The following is a 14,631-nucleotide window of genomic DNA, read 5'->3' as shown; positions in this document are numbered from 1 at the left end:
GAAAGAAAATCTGGGACCAGACAGTTTTAGTGCAGAATTCTATCAGACCTTCAAAGAAGACCTAATTCCAATTCTCTTCAAACTATTCCACAAAATAGAAACAGAAGGTACACTACCCAATTCATTCTATGAAGCCACAATTCCGCTCATACCTAAACCACACAAAGACCCAACAAAAAAAGAGAACTACAGACCAGTCTCCCTTATGAACATTGATGCAAAATTACTCAATAAAATTCTAGCTAACGGAATCCAAGAACACATCAAAACAATTATCCATCACAATCAAGTAGGCTTTATCCCAGTTATGCAGGGTTGGTTCAATATACGGAAATCCATCAATGTAATCCACTCTATAAACAAACTCAAAGAAACAAAACACATGATCATATCACTAGATGCTGAGAAAGCATTTGAAAAAATTCAACATCCCTTCATGATATAAATCTTGGAAAGATCAGGAATTCAAGGTCCATACCTAAACATAATAAAAGCAATATACAGCAAACCAGTAGCCAGCATCAAATTAAATGGAGAGAAACTTGAAGCAATCCCACTAAAAACAAGGACTAGGCAAGGCTGCCCACTCTCCCTCTACTTATTTAATATAGTATTGGAAGTCCTAGCCAGAGCAATTAGGCAACACAAGGAGGTCAAAGGGATACAAATTGGAAAGGAAGAAGTCAAAATCTCACTATTTGCAGATGATATGATAGTATACTTAAGTGACCCCAAAACTTCCACCAGAGAACTCCTACACCTGATAAACAACTTTAACAAAGTGGCTGGATATAAAATTAATTCAAGCAAATCAATAGCCTTCCTCTACTCAAAAGATAAACTGCCTGAGAAAGAAATTATGGAAATGACACCCTTCACAATAGTCACAGATAAGATAAAATACCTGGGTGTGAAGCTAACCAAGCAAGAAAAAGACCTGTATGACAAGAACTTCATGCCCCTGAAGAAAGAAATCAAAGCAGACCTCAGAAGATGGAAAGATCTCCCATGCTCATGGATTGGAAGGATTAATATAGTAAAAATGGCTATTTTGCCAAAAGCCATCTACAGATTTAATCCAATCCTCATCAAAATTCCCACTCAATTCTTCACAGAGATAGAAAAAGCAATCTTAAAATTCATTTGCAATAGCAAAAAACCCACGATTGCGAAAACTACTCTCAGCAATAAAAGAACTTCTGGGGGAATCACCATCCCTGACTTAAAGCTGTACTACAAAGCAATAGTGGTAAAAACTGTGTGGTATTGGAACAGAGACAAGTGGGAGGATCAACGGAATAGAATAGAAGACCCAGAAATGAACCCCCATACCTATGGTCACCTGATCTTTGACAAAGGAGCTAAAACCATCGAGTGGAAAAAAGACAGCATTTTCAACAAATGGTGCTGGTCCAACTGGAAGTCAGCATGTAGAAAAATGAAAATTGATCCATACTTATCTCCTTGTACAAAGCTCAGTTCCAAGTGGACCAAGGACCTCCACCTAAAACCAGCCACACTGAAACTAATAGAACAAAAACTGGGGAAAAGCCTGGAACACATAGGCACAGGAGAAAAGTTCCTGAACAGAACACCAATGGCCTGTGCTCTAAGACCAAGAATTGACAAATGGGACCTCATAAAACTGCAAAGCTTCTGTAAAGCAAAGGACACAGTCAATAGGACAAAGTGGCAACCAACAGACTGGGAAATGATCTTCACCAACCCTACATCTGATAAAGGGCTAATATCCAAGGTATACAAAGAACTGAAGAAATTAGACTCTAGACAATCAAAGAACCCTATTAAAAAATGGAGCACAGAGCTGAACAAAGAATTCTCAACTGAGGAAGCTCGAATGGTTGAGAAGCACCTAAAGAAGTGTTCAGCATCCCTAGTCATCAGGGAAATGCAAATAAAAACAACACTGAGATTCCACCTCTCACCAGTCAGAATGGCTAAGATCAAAAACACAGGTGACAGCACATGTTGGCAAGGATGTGGAGAAAGAGGAACACTCCTCCACTGTTGGTGGGATTGTAAACTGGTACAACCACTATGGAAAGCAGTCTGGTGGTATCTCAGAAAATTGAATATAGTGTTACCTGAGGACCCAGCTATATCACTCCTGGGCATATACCCAAAAGACATTTCAATCTACAACAGGGACACATGCACCATCATGTTCATAGCAGCCTTATTTATAATAGCCAGAAGTTGGAAAGAACCCAGATGCCCTTCAACAGAAGAATGGATGCAGAAAATGTGATACATTTGTACAATGGAGTATTACTCAGCTATTAAAAACAATGAGTTCATGAAATTCTTAGGCAAATAGATGGCACTGGAAATTATCATCTTGAGTGAGGTGACCCAATCTCAAAAGAACATATATGGTATGCACTCACTGATAAGTGGATATTAGCCACTTACTAAACAAACCAGAAAGGAAAAGGAAAGCAAATGAATGATAAAAATCAGCAGTAGATTAAATCAAACATCAAATAGGAGAGTATTTTTATCCTTTTCACTTTTATTTAAAAACTTTTATTAAGTTGAAACTGAGTGGAAAAACATTGAAACAGATGGCTATAAGCTAATGTAAACAGGCAGCTTTTGTGGAAATTTACAAGCCTGAGTAGTCATAGACCTTGTAAATAAGTAGCCTTGGCAGATAATACCAACTTCGATAAGGACAAGTGAATCATAGGCAGAGTCATAGTGACTTGTCCCCTGAAACTTCACCCAGCCGATACCCAGTTCTGAAGATATCTGTATTCCCCCTGAGCACCAATACTCCAGTATCATTGCCTTCCCCACATCCTGCCTTTCTGTGTTTATAACCTCTGTGTGAATGAATTACGATTTGAGGAAAAATAAATTATATAAAAAAAATATCATTCTCAATGAGGTAACCCAATCACAAAAAAACACACAAGACATTCACTCATTGATAAGTAGATATTAGCCCAAATCTCAGAATACCCAAGATATAACTCACAGACCACATGAAGCCCAAGAAAGAGAAAGACCAAAGTGTGGGTGCTTCAGTCCTTCTTAGAAGGAGTAACAAAATACTCACAGGAGCAAATACGATACAATGTGTGGGGAAGAAACTGGAAGAGGGAACATCCAGAGAGTGCTCACCTGGGGATACATCTCAGTTGCAATCACCATATGCAAACACTGTTGTGGATATAGAGAAGTGCATATTGACAGGAGACTGATATAACTGTCTCCTGAGAGGCTCTGCCAGAGTCTGATATATACAGCGGTGTATACTGGAAGCTAACCATTGAACTGATCACAGGGTCCCCAATGGAGGAGTTAGAGAGAAGACTGAAGGAGTTGAAGGGGCTTGCAGCCCCATGGGGAGAGCAACTATACCAATCTACCAGGGTTTCCAGGGTCTAAACAGCTATCGTGGGAACACACAAAGAACAATCCATGGCTCCAGCTCTATCTGTAGTAGAGTATAACCTGGTTGGGCATCAGTGGGAGAGGAGGGCCTTGGTCCCTTGAAGGTTGGATTCCCCAGTGAGGGAGAATTCAGGGAGGGGGAGGTGGGAGTATGTGGATGGGTGTGGGCACACCCTCATAGAAATAGGAAGAGGGAGGATGGAATAAGGGGTTTGGGGAGATGGGGAAAGAGAATAACATCTGAAATGTAGGCAATTAAAGTATCCAATAATTTAAAAAAAAAAGATAACAAAACTGGCTATCTCAGTTGAGCATTTCAGACTTTTTGACAGTAATTTAATATTATCCATATTACTTTGATTCCTTATATTTGTCAAGAACAAGGGACTGTGGAAGGTGCTCATGGAACTTTAAAACAATATCTTCATAAAATAAAAAAGTGGGAGATATATCCCTGTAAAACACAAATTTATTTAAATCATGTTCTTTTTATGTTATTTTTTTTTTAGAAAAAATTTGGATGCCAAGGAACTCTCTGCTGAGTGTCTATGGCACTCTACAACTAGGCATACTTATTCATAGGTGACAGGGAAGTATCACCTACTGGCATATGGAATAATCTCAATCAAGTTGGGGTAGATGGCAAGTTTGTGTCTTCTCTGCAGAATGCTAAAGGAGCATGGTGGCTGTCAGAGTGATTGCTGAGACAAGCTCAGGTTGGGACAAAGAATGATACTGACCTGTGAGCTTGCTAAGTGTCCTGACAATGGTGACTGAGAAGCTGTGTTGGAAATATTTTCCCAACTCACCTTTGTTTACCTATACCCCTGATTGGACAAACTGCCTTGCCTCAAGTTTTTAGACCTTATGGGACAGAGAAACAAAAAGAGAAGTTGTAATGACCCTTGTATTTTTCTCAATGTGACCAGTTATTTGGACGCAATCTGGACAGTTCTACATATCAGTCCAATATTGGGAATAGCAGTCTTCATTTGGATGCCTGGTTCTGATATTTTCAGGGGTATATTTAGAAGTTAGCTATAGTTCTTTATGGTGTTTTGGTAGCAAGTGTTAAAGTTGGGACAGGATCTGGATTTCAAACAAGTGTTAGTACATGTTTTAAGGCTCTTTTAATTGTAAAGTTAAAATTACTTTTGTTTCTTCTACAGCATTTTATGTAAGTTGTATTGATTTTATACTTTCTAATTGTGTTAGTGTGTTGAAATGAAGCATGTCAGTTATGGAGGTCTATAAACCAGCTTCTGTTTTAGTGCCCTGAGTATCACAGAACCTTTGTCTTCTCAAAAAAGCTTGCAACTACTGACAGAAATGAGTCAGGCTTTAAGCAGAAGCAAGAGAGTAGTGGGCTTGATTATTGCTGGTATAACAGCTTTAATTACATTAATTGCTAGCACTACTGCTTCTATAATTGCTTTGATACAAGAAGTTAAGACAGCTACTTTTGTTAATCATTTAGCAAAAAAATGTTACTAATGTGTTAAATATACAAGAGGATTTAGATAGGCATTTGGAAAAATGGATTGATGCTCTTTATCCTATTCAAATTATTGGAAGGAGGTTCAAAGTTTAAGAGTAAGGAGCCATCTTGAGTGTCATACCAAATACAATTGGATTCATGTTAGTTCTAAAATTTACAGTGGTAGTCATTATAATAAGGAGAAAGTTTAAAGATACTAGCAGTGTATTTGACATAATTCTAACACCTCTTTGGACGTTTTAACTTTGCTTAGTGAGCTTATGAATTTCAAGAATGCTGCTCTTCTGAGCTTTGATGCTGCAAATACTGTTGATAAAATTACCCATGGCCTGAGGTCAGTGTTTCTATTTTGGTCAAGCTTCAAGATTGGCATATATAGCTTGATCAGGCTAGTCCATTTTGTCCTGGGAATACTTTTACTCCTGCCCATCATGCCAAAGCTTGTCTTTAACAACATCAACATGTTGGCAGCCAAAGTACATGGCTTGAACCTGAAAACAGACCCCCAGACAGAGTTATTAAATTATCAAGCTGGCAAGCCAAGGTTGGGTAAAATTCTGCACAGGACCTTACCAACCTAAGACATAAGTGCATTGCTTTTGATAAAGCATATTCCACGATTGATAATGAAGGCATTCTTGTCAGAATGACCTAAGACTGTCTCAGTCTTGCTTATGAAATAAAAAAAAAGGGGAAAGGTGGAGAGCTTTTGGGGCTGCTTGGCAAGAATATGACATTGGCCAAGAACAAGGAAATAGGCTGCTTGGCAGGAATATGACATAGGCCAAGGCCAAGGAAGTGGGCTTCATGCAGGAACCTGATATTAGGCTTGAACAAAGAAGTAATTTCAGGCAAGAATCTAAATTTTAGGCTAGAACAAGTACGTAGGCTTCAAACATGAAAATGAGTTTGGGCTAGGACAGGGAAGTTAGCTCAGATATTTGGTCTTTCTGATAAGTCTTCAGAAAAAGTGATTATGGGAGTGTTCATGGAATTTTGTTTATTGCCTTGCTTGTTCATTGACTATTTGTGTTTATTGTCTTGCTTGTTACTTGACTATTTGCATCTATTGTATTGCTTGTTCCTCAACCTAGAACTGACCTTAATACTTGCATGTAATTTAAATGGTATCAAAGCAAAAGGAGGAGAGGGGGTGGGACAGGGGATTTCTAGGGAGGGGAAATGGGGAAAGGGGATCACATCTGAAATGTAAATAAATAAAATATCCAATAAAAAAAAGAAAATCCTAATCTTTCCAGAACTGTGTTTTCTCTGGTGGAGCTTTGATCTTTTTTCCCCAAAACCTTCTTCTCAAAGTACTTTGAAGCAAGTATCTGTCTAATCAGAAAATCTCATTTGAACTCAATCATAATGTGACAGAATGGTTCAAAAGTGCCAATGCCAAGTATCATGCTACCCCTCTGGTTACCAAAGGTGCTGGTCAATTGGCTTACAAATGTAAGAATTAGGGCTGCAGAGATGACACAGCTGTTAACAGCAATGGCTGTTCTTGTAGAAAACTGGGGTTCAGTTCACATGGTGGTTCATAATCATCTATAACTTCAGTTCTAGAAGCAGGATCAGTGGCCTGCTTCTAGCATCCTTTGGCATCAAGCACACATGTGGTGCAGTTATGTATATGTGGGAAAACATCCACATACACGCATAAAATTAAGTTAAATTTTTTAAAAAATGTGATAATTTAGGCCTTGATTATACAACATTTTCTTTATTTGTCAAAGCCAAACATGAAAAAAAAAGTTAATCTCAGTTTCGATATGTCTACTTTCTATTCTCGATAACTACCTTAATGCATATTACTCAATGGAAATTTTGAAATTATTGTCATATGTAAATGACATGTGTTTGCCATGTAAATGAATAAAAATTATCTATGTTTTAGAAGAAAATCTATTTTAATAAGATGTTTTTGTTTTCTTCTTAATGGAAAATAAATGACATAAAATCAAATTATAGATTACAGTCAATTAAGTGACAAAAAATCATAATTTTTCTATACTAATGAAGAAAATGCTTCATTTCAAAATTCTTTTAGGAGTTGGTGGATTTTAGTCATCTTGGATCATATAGACATGACTTAGGTAGTTTTATGGTTTAAAATGCATAAGTCTCCTTTTCTAATAGTATGTTCTGCATGCTCCAAACCTTAGTCTTGCTCTTCACTCGGAGATCAGCATGGATCTAAAGTCAGTTACATTTCCTTCCCGCTCTGCTCTAATATTAACCCTCCTTTCTCCCCCCCTTAAATGTCACTAAATTCAGTACTGTTTATGGTAGCCCATTTTAATTGCTTGCTTCTTTGTTTTGAGACTGGTCTACCAGAAAGAGAGATCATGAAATACGGGGAATACAAAAGTGTCCCCTATACCCAACTTCCACCTTGGTAGCATGTGCTATTTCAAACGTACAAAGGGAAAGAATTAGAGTTCTGCTTTACTGTTCCTTGCTCTTGGTGAGAAAAAAGGGCAGGTACATAGTTGAGATTTTAACTAATATATAATTATCATTGGAAGTAGCATGAGCTAGCTGCAGGATGGCTGACCCTAAGCCCTCTAATGGGTAATTGCTGGCTGGCAACCTTTTCTAAACAAAGCATGAAATACAAGTGTCAGAGGAGACCCCTGGGTTAGCCACTTCAGTTACCCCTTTGATCCTGGAATTTCTCCAAGCGTCCCTACACAGGACCCTTGGTTTTCTTTCCTACTTAACCCCCTCCCTCTTAACAAAGAACTCAGTAACTCCTTATAAGCACATTTTACTTGGAAACTGTCAGTTCAACCTGTGGTCACCAATATATTTGGAAACATATCAGATTTCTGAAAGTTTGATGACAAGTTTTATCTGACTCTTCCCTCCTGAGCCATACAACCCTGGGCCACTTCTCTCAAAATATTTGGTAGGATTTTACTTACTGTGGTTTCAGTTAAATTCTCTGTAACATTTAAATATGACATGCTGACCCAGAAGAGAGGAAGGATCTTCCAAAGAGCCTACATTTGGTCATGGTCAGCAGTTCCATCTTCACAGGCTCCTCTTTCTGGTGACACATATTGATGCTCTTTATAATCTACACTATACTAGCTCTCTCTCATCCATATCAAATGGTCCAATGATAATGTCAACAGTTTTGTTGTTAATTAACCTCCATTTTTAATCTAATGATATTTAGTGTTACATTTTTAACTTTATAAGAATGTCTTAACCATATAATGATAGAGTTTGAATTTTGAACTTACTATCTTCAATTTACATCAAATGCAAATTATTTTAGCTCTGTCTCTTTCAGTATGCTACTTAACTTTTTTCTAGAAGAGTGTTTCAATATTTACTAAAACCTACATATGCAACATTCTCTAGAGGTTTGCTGGTATTTTGAGACTTAAATGTAGCAAAGGGTGAAAATAAAAAACAAAAGAATAATAACAAAAGAAGCTTTGTGGAAAGAACAGATTCCTTCCTTTGTTTGCTCCATGCTGTCTTGGTCTGTGTTACAGCCCATTAGTGTTTCTCTATGCGAATGTCACAACCCAGTGAATTAGTCCTTCTTCCCAGGCTTTTCTCATCTAGGAATTTTTTCATGCTTTCAAATTTTTACACGTTATTGACAATAACATTAAAAAGACAAAGTGAATTCAATGTTTTCTAATAATAAACCTTCCAAGTTTATGTTCATCAGTGTTTTTTCCAGAATTGTAGAAAGCAACAGAAATAAAACAAGTAAAAATTAGCAGGACATGTATACTCTCTCTCATTATAGAACTGTCATAGAAAAGCCAAAGAATTGAAGCATAGTTTTCCTATTTATTACTTCATACTTATGTTGACCAATTATAGAATATCATGGACTTCATTTTACAGATGAATTTAAAGTTGATATAGATAATGAATAATAAATATATAATAAATAATGATAAATAAATAATAGATAATGAATAATTCACACAGTATCTTCAATAACCATAAACCTCATTTCAATTATGAATGCTAGTGTTTGAACACCTCACTGTTTTATTATAGTTTTTCCACATAGCAATTATGTAATTATTTTATTCAACAAATAGTTTCTCATTATGTGAATGACACCTGACACTACCCTTCACACATAAAAGAGTACCAAAGGTCTTGCTGCCATAGATACTACCACAGAAAAGACAAATGATGAACAGATAAATGGCTGGATGAGTTATGCTCCATGCTAAGATAAAAGGATTCTAGTCTGTGGTGACACAAGTGACTGTATTGTAGCTTTAGGTAAGAGTGGCTGGTGGAGCATTCTGGAAAACTGTCATAAGCCCAAGGAAGCAGGGTTCAATGAGGGCTGGGAGATCAGGGAGTTCTAACATGCTCTGGTCAAATTCTATTAAGTTTGCTAAGAACCTGGAACTGAATGATTGTCAGGGCAGGGAATCTAGAAGAAGAGGCAAAGTGGTAGGGACAATTTCTTGTAGGTGTTTAATGCAGAGACAGATATTCAGCCATGGAGGGGGGGAGGACTGGGGCAGAGGAACTGCATGATCTAAACTATACTTTCAGAAGATGGTTGGAGTGGATGACAATTATTACAGAGACCCAGCTGGTAAACCTGAATCGAGTAAGAGAATATGTAGGGCACAACTCTAACAGAACATCTGAAGCACACCTCCTCCCTGGACAGTACAAGGATCTCTGTGAAAGAGGGAGTATGAGTACCATAATGACTAAGGATATGATACAATGTGTCTTTATCAAAACAATATTTGTGGAATATGACAGTGGCTTTGCACACATGGAGTCAAAGCAGTTGTGACAATATTCATAAGAACTATATAATCTCAAGCAAAGGAAAATCTTCAGTGAGGTTCATGAAGTCCCTCCCCAGCTGAGTAAATATCAGAAATTGATACCAACTAGGAGAATAAAAATTGGATTTCTTTAAGGATATAGCCCTCCAAAGGCTTCCATGCTCCTGTTGATGGTCCCTCACTTATCCAGATACTAGCAGCAGGAAATAAGTAAGCAAACTCAATTATTTCTTTATTTTTAAAGGCAAATATAGTTAACAGAGAAAAGGAGAGCTCTTTGACAAAGGAGAAATTTGATGTTAGTGGTCTGGGCTGCTGAATGAGATCATGTTGATGACCCAGAGACCTTACCAATATCAAGGGACAAACTGATCTGAATGAGCTGAGGTCAAGGTAATACCCTACTGAGGTCCGTGATCCTACTGTAGCTGGGGTCTCTGTCAATTTTGATGACCCAAGTTACTACCAAAGGTCATGCAGATATCCAGTCTGGGATGCCAGCTGAGACCATGTGGATGTCTGAGAATTTTGCTGCTACTGGGAGACATACTGATCTGAATGGCTTGCACTGCAGCCTGAGGCCATGCTGTCATTCAGGCCCATGCTGACACCAAGGACCTTATTGGGCCCCATGATTCTATCACAGTTGGGACCTGTGTTATATGTCCAAGGCTCATGTTATAATCAAAGGCCATGTGGATTTCCCTTATCTGAAAGGCTGCTGCCTGAGGCCATGTTATCTGAGCATTGAACTGAACTGGCCCTGCACCTCATCTGAGCAGCATGGGATACCTGGCCCTATTCATGAAGGTGTGGGTTAGGGGTCCTCAAGGGAGTGAGACCAAAAGACCTGTTTCTGCCCCTCACAGGCTGCAGCACGTAGAAGAGCATACTCATACCTTGTCTAGGCAGCACAGAAGAGTTGGCCTAGTGATGAGGACATGGTTGAGCTGGCCCTAAAGTTGTGAGCAAGGAGGATCTGACAGTGCCCCTCATCTTCTGAGTGGTGACATGAAAAGGAGAGAATGATCCCTACCTCTTTCTCACTCTCCTTTTCCTCAACACTCACCCCTGTGTCACGAAGGAGAGCTGGAAAAGAGATTCTAAGTGTTGATCTTGCCACTTGTTAGCTGCAGCGCTCAACTGGTCCCTGTGTAACACAGTGGAACTGGCCCTCGAGGCATAGAAGTGGGATAGCTGGCCCCACCCCTCACCTGGGCAAAGCAGGAGAGCTGGCCCTGGAGCATGAGCACAGAACACAGCTTTCCGCCCAGGTCCAGTTCCAGAGCTTTGAGCTGGCATAATCCCACATTTATACCATCTATGAACTGCTGGTGCAAATGAAGGGGACAATCCTGCAGTTCCAAAGCTTCAGGATCTCCATGGCACGGGGCAGCAACAGGATAGCAAGGAGCATTCCCAGTGTGGATCCAGTATTGATAGTGTAGCAGAAGCCATAGGCCTCTAGCCACACCAACAACTTCTTGCAATGAATATTTATTTGCAAGTAAAGCTGTTTGGACAAAAGAGTGTAGTTTGTGACACACTGACACAGTGTTGCTTCCCTGGTGAGATGTTTTGCTTTATTTCATTTCATTTGGGTTTTGTTTTGTTTTGTTTTCTGGGAGGGTTTGTAAGGGTGGAAAGTGGATATGAAGGGACAGAGAGATGAGTGGGATCGGGATGCGTGATGTGGATGTTTGGATGCCTGTTACATATCTATGTTTGGAAACTACAGTGTCTCTGCATACAGTTTTAAATAGAAGTGTGCTCTAGACTACAGAAGAAAAATCAAAGAATGTTTAAGCAAGATAGGCAGTGAGTAAACACACTTGCTATGAAAGCTTGAAGCCCTGAGTTTGGTCATCAGAACCCCAGGTAAAAAGAGTGAACTAATTCCCTGAAGTTGCTTTTAGACCTCCATAATCAAGCTACATTTTAGTGTATCTATACCAATGATAATAATAAACAGCTATGATTTAAAAAGGATGCTATTTCTAACTATGGGAGGACATTCAGTCCCAGACAACGTAATGAAAGAGTACAGTGCTCAGAGCTGGACCTGCAGCAAACAGTTTACTCAGGAAGATGAAAACAATTCAAACAAGGAGACTGAGATGGAGTGACCCATCAGACAAAAACCAAAATAAAAAAGTATTCTAAATGTCAAAAGTTTATTTCTCAATAGGTCAGAGAGTGGTTCTTTGGTTTTTTATTTTTATTTTGAGCTAGTACATATAGAAAACAAACTCAAAATACTTGAAATCACTTTATGTTGTCTTCAGATTAGTCACCCATCTTGAAGCAACAGAAAGGTTGTCATGAAAAGAAGACCAGAGCCTTTGTCACTGCCCTGAATCCCCAACTTTGGCTCTTCTTTCATCTTAAACTTGATATAGCTAAAGGCCAATTTGTATTCCTCATATCTACGCCTCACACCCATGTAGCAGAGAAAGCCCTGGAATTCCCAGGAGATAGAACACAAGAATAAAGAAAACAGTCTATAAGTTTATAATCAGCCAATTTTGCTGTTACAGGTCAAGCATACCTAAATAAGTATCATCATACTGTTCTATGCCCATCTTATTTTATATAACCCTGACCAACAAAACCAACAAATGGAAAACACACAGGTATAAGGCCAGTTCAAGGGTCCAACAAAGGGCACATAATCAGCAGATAGCACACTTCACATGTTGCTAAGATACATTAATCTGGGGAAAGAATCAGAATTAAGTTTTTGTTAAGAGGTTTATCATTCTCTACCCTGATCCATTGATACAGATAGTCTTTAGGAATCTTAGCTTTGCAATTATATGACTGAAGTAATTGGAGAAAAGATAGCAAAAAAGGTTTGAACAGGAAAGATGATAACTTAAGAATTTGCTAAGTCACTTGGGTAGAATCATCCTGAAATTGCTTTAGGCAAATATAACAGACTTAGGAGATTTTCTGCTTGAAAGAAAGAAAAACTCTTAAGCACTACTGTGCAGCTTTGTTCCTGGTGGACTAATAGTGATCCAATAACATAGTTATAAAATCCATGTAAAGGAAAAGAGCATTGATGTCATCTGTCCTTTGAAAAACATCTACCTCTGCACAGTGTACACATAGATGTTTTCCCCAAGTACCAGCGAGGCCAACCCTGCTTAACTTCCTTGTTTGGGGTAACATGGACAGAGATGATCGTCTTCTTCTTCCTTTGTCTTACTTACTTTTGACCTTTTCACCAACCAAAGATCTGTTCCTGGATGACACATTGTCTGTGAAGATAAATTTCCATTGTTTCCTTTAATGCAGAGTATTTCTTCACTCTTTGTGATACACACTTCTGAAAATAATATGAACCCTTGGCCTTGTTGTGTTTTGCTTTGTTTATTTTCTGTCATGTAGTAGGGTCTCATGTAGCTGAGGATGGCCTTGGATTCCTAGATCTTCTTTCTTAATATCCCAAGTGTTGGATAACAGGTGATAGGCCACAGTTTTTAATAAAGGCAGAGAGATCTTTAAATATATGCCATATTAACATATGTGTTTGGGTAGATTGAGGCTCTGCCTAATGTGACAGAAAGAAGCAGTAGCTTCCCCATAGTTAGTACACATCTAGCATCCAGATAGTGGATGTACCACTAAGTACCATTTCTCACACAAATAAGCAAAAGTCTTCATAGAAATGGCTGACTACTGTGTAGAAGCCAATAGTCTGTTGGAAACATAGCAATAAACAAGAAATTGCTAAATTACAAGATAGTTGCAGGTTTATACGGGCATTAGAAAGAATTATATACTAAGAGAGAGCTCACTATTTAATATAGTATTTAAGGAAAGACTCAGAATCAGAGTCATTCAAGCCATAACTCAAAGGAGGAAAAGCTAGCCCAGTGAGGGACATAGAGAATGAGACTCAATGGAGGGAAAGTTTAAAAGAACTCTGATGTTAGAATGGCCAGTCCTCACAGAAAGGGGAAAATGTTCTAACACTGCCCAGTGCTAGTGCGATGCCAGGGTGGCCAAGCAGAGTGTAAGTGACACAAGATTGGGATGGCAGCAGGAGCTCATAAGCCAGGTGATTCTGATTTTATTTCAGGTAGAATCGAAAAGCCAGGCAAAAGTTCACATAGGTAGTGACATGATCTGATTCCATGTTCAAAAGCACACCCAGGCTGCTTTGTGAAAAATAAATTAGAGGCTGTGTGAGAAGGAAGGGAAAGACAGATAGGAGAGGATTAGGAAAGCCAAGGCAAGGAATGACAGTAGCCTGAGCGAGGGTGCTGTCAACAGAGATAAAAATATATGGGTGGATTCAGATTACATTTCAGAGTTATGAATGCCAGGATTTATATGAGATTAAATGTGTGATGCGGCTGTGGGAAGGAGAGGGTTAAAGGACAATGTGTAGGTTTCTATTTTGGGATTAGGTTAACAGAGGAAAATCAGCAGCTTTACTCTCGATATGATAGCTTTGGTGAGTGTTTTAGACACCAAAACAACTATCAAATAAATGCAGAAACTGTCATAATTCTTAAGACACTGCTTCTGTCATAGCATTCTTTACAGTATAAAGATGTAATATTTATTACATCTTTATGTGAGAGGCTGTGCCACCCTTCTTAAAATGGAGTATTAAAGGAAACCATGGTTGTCCATAAATTTAAATAGCAGATTACGCTCTTAGGAAAGATGAGATCCTGAGATCAATTACAATGCTACATGAGAAAATTATAAGAAAATTTTATTGTTAAGACAGTTAAAAGTCTCAGTTAAATAAAAGAGAATGTAAGATAGACTTTAGAAATAACTTTAGAGCAATAGATTAGGGAACAAACTAAACAGAAGAGGTAAAGAGAAGGAGAGAGGAAGGAAAGGAGGGAGGGAGGGAGGGAGGGAGGGAGGGAGGGAGGGAGGGAGGGA

This window comes from Grammomys surdaster, unplaced genomic scaffold, assembly GCF_004785775.1.
Source record: "Grammomys surdaster isolate TR1022 unplaced genomic scaffold, NIH_TR_1.0 63, whole genome shotgun sequence".
NCBI lineage: Eukaryota > Metazoa > Chordata > Mammalia > Rodentia > Muridae > Grammomys > Grammomys surdaster.
The sequence above is the reverse complement of the archived record's forward strand: the minus strand, read 5'-3'. Positions refer to the sequence as shown.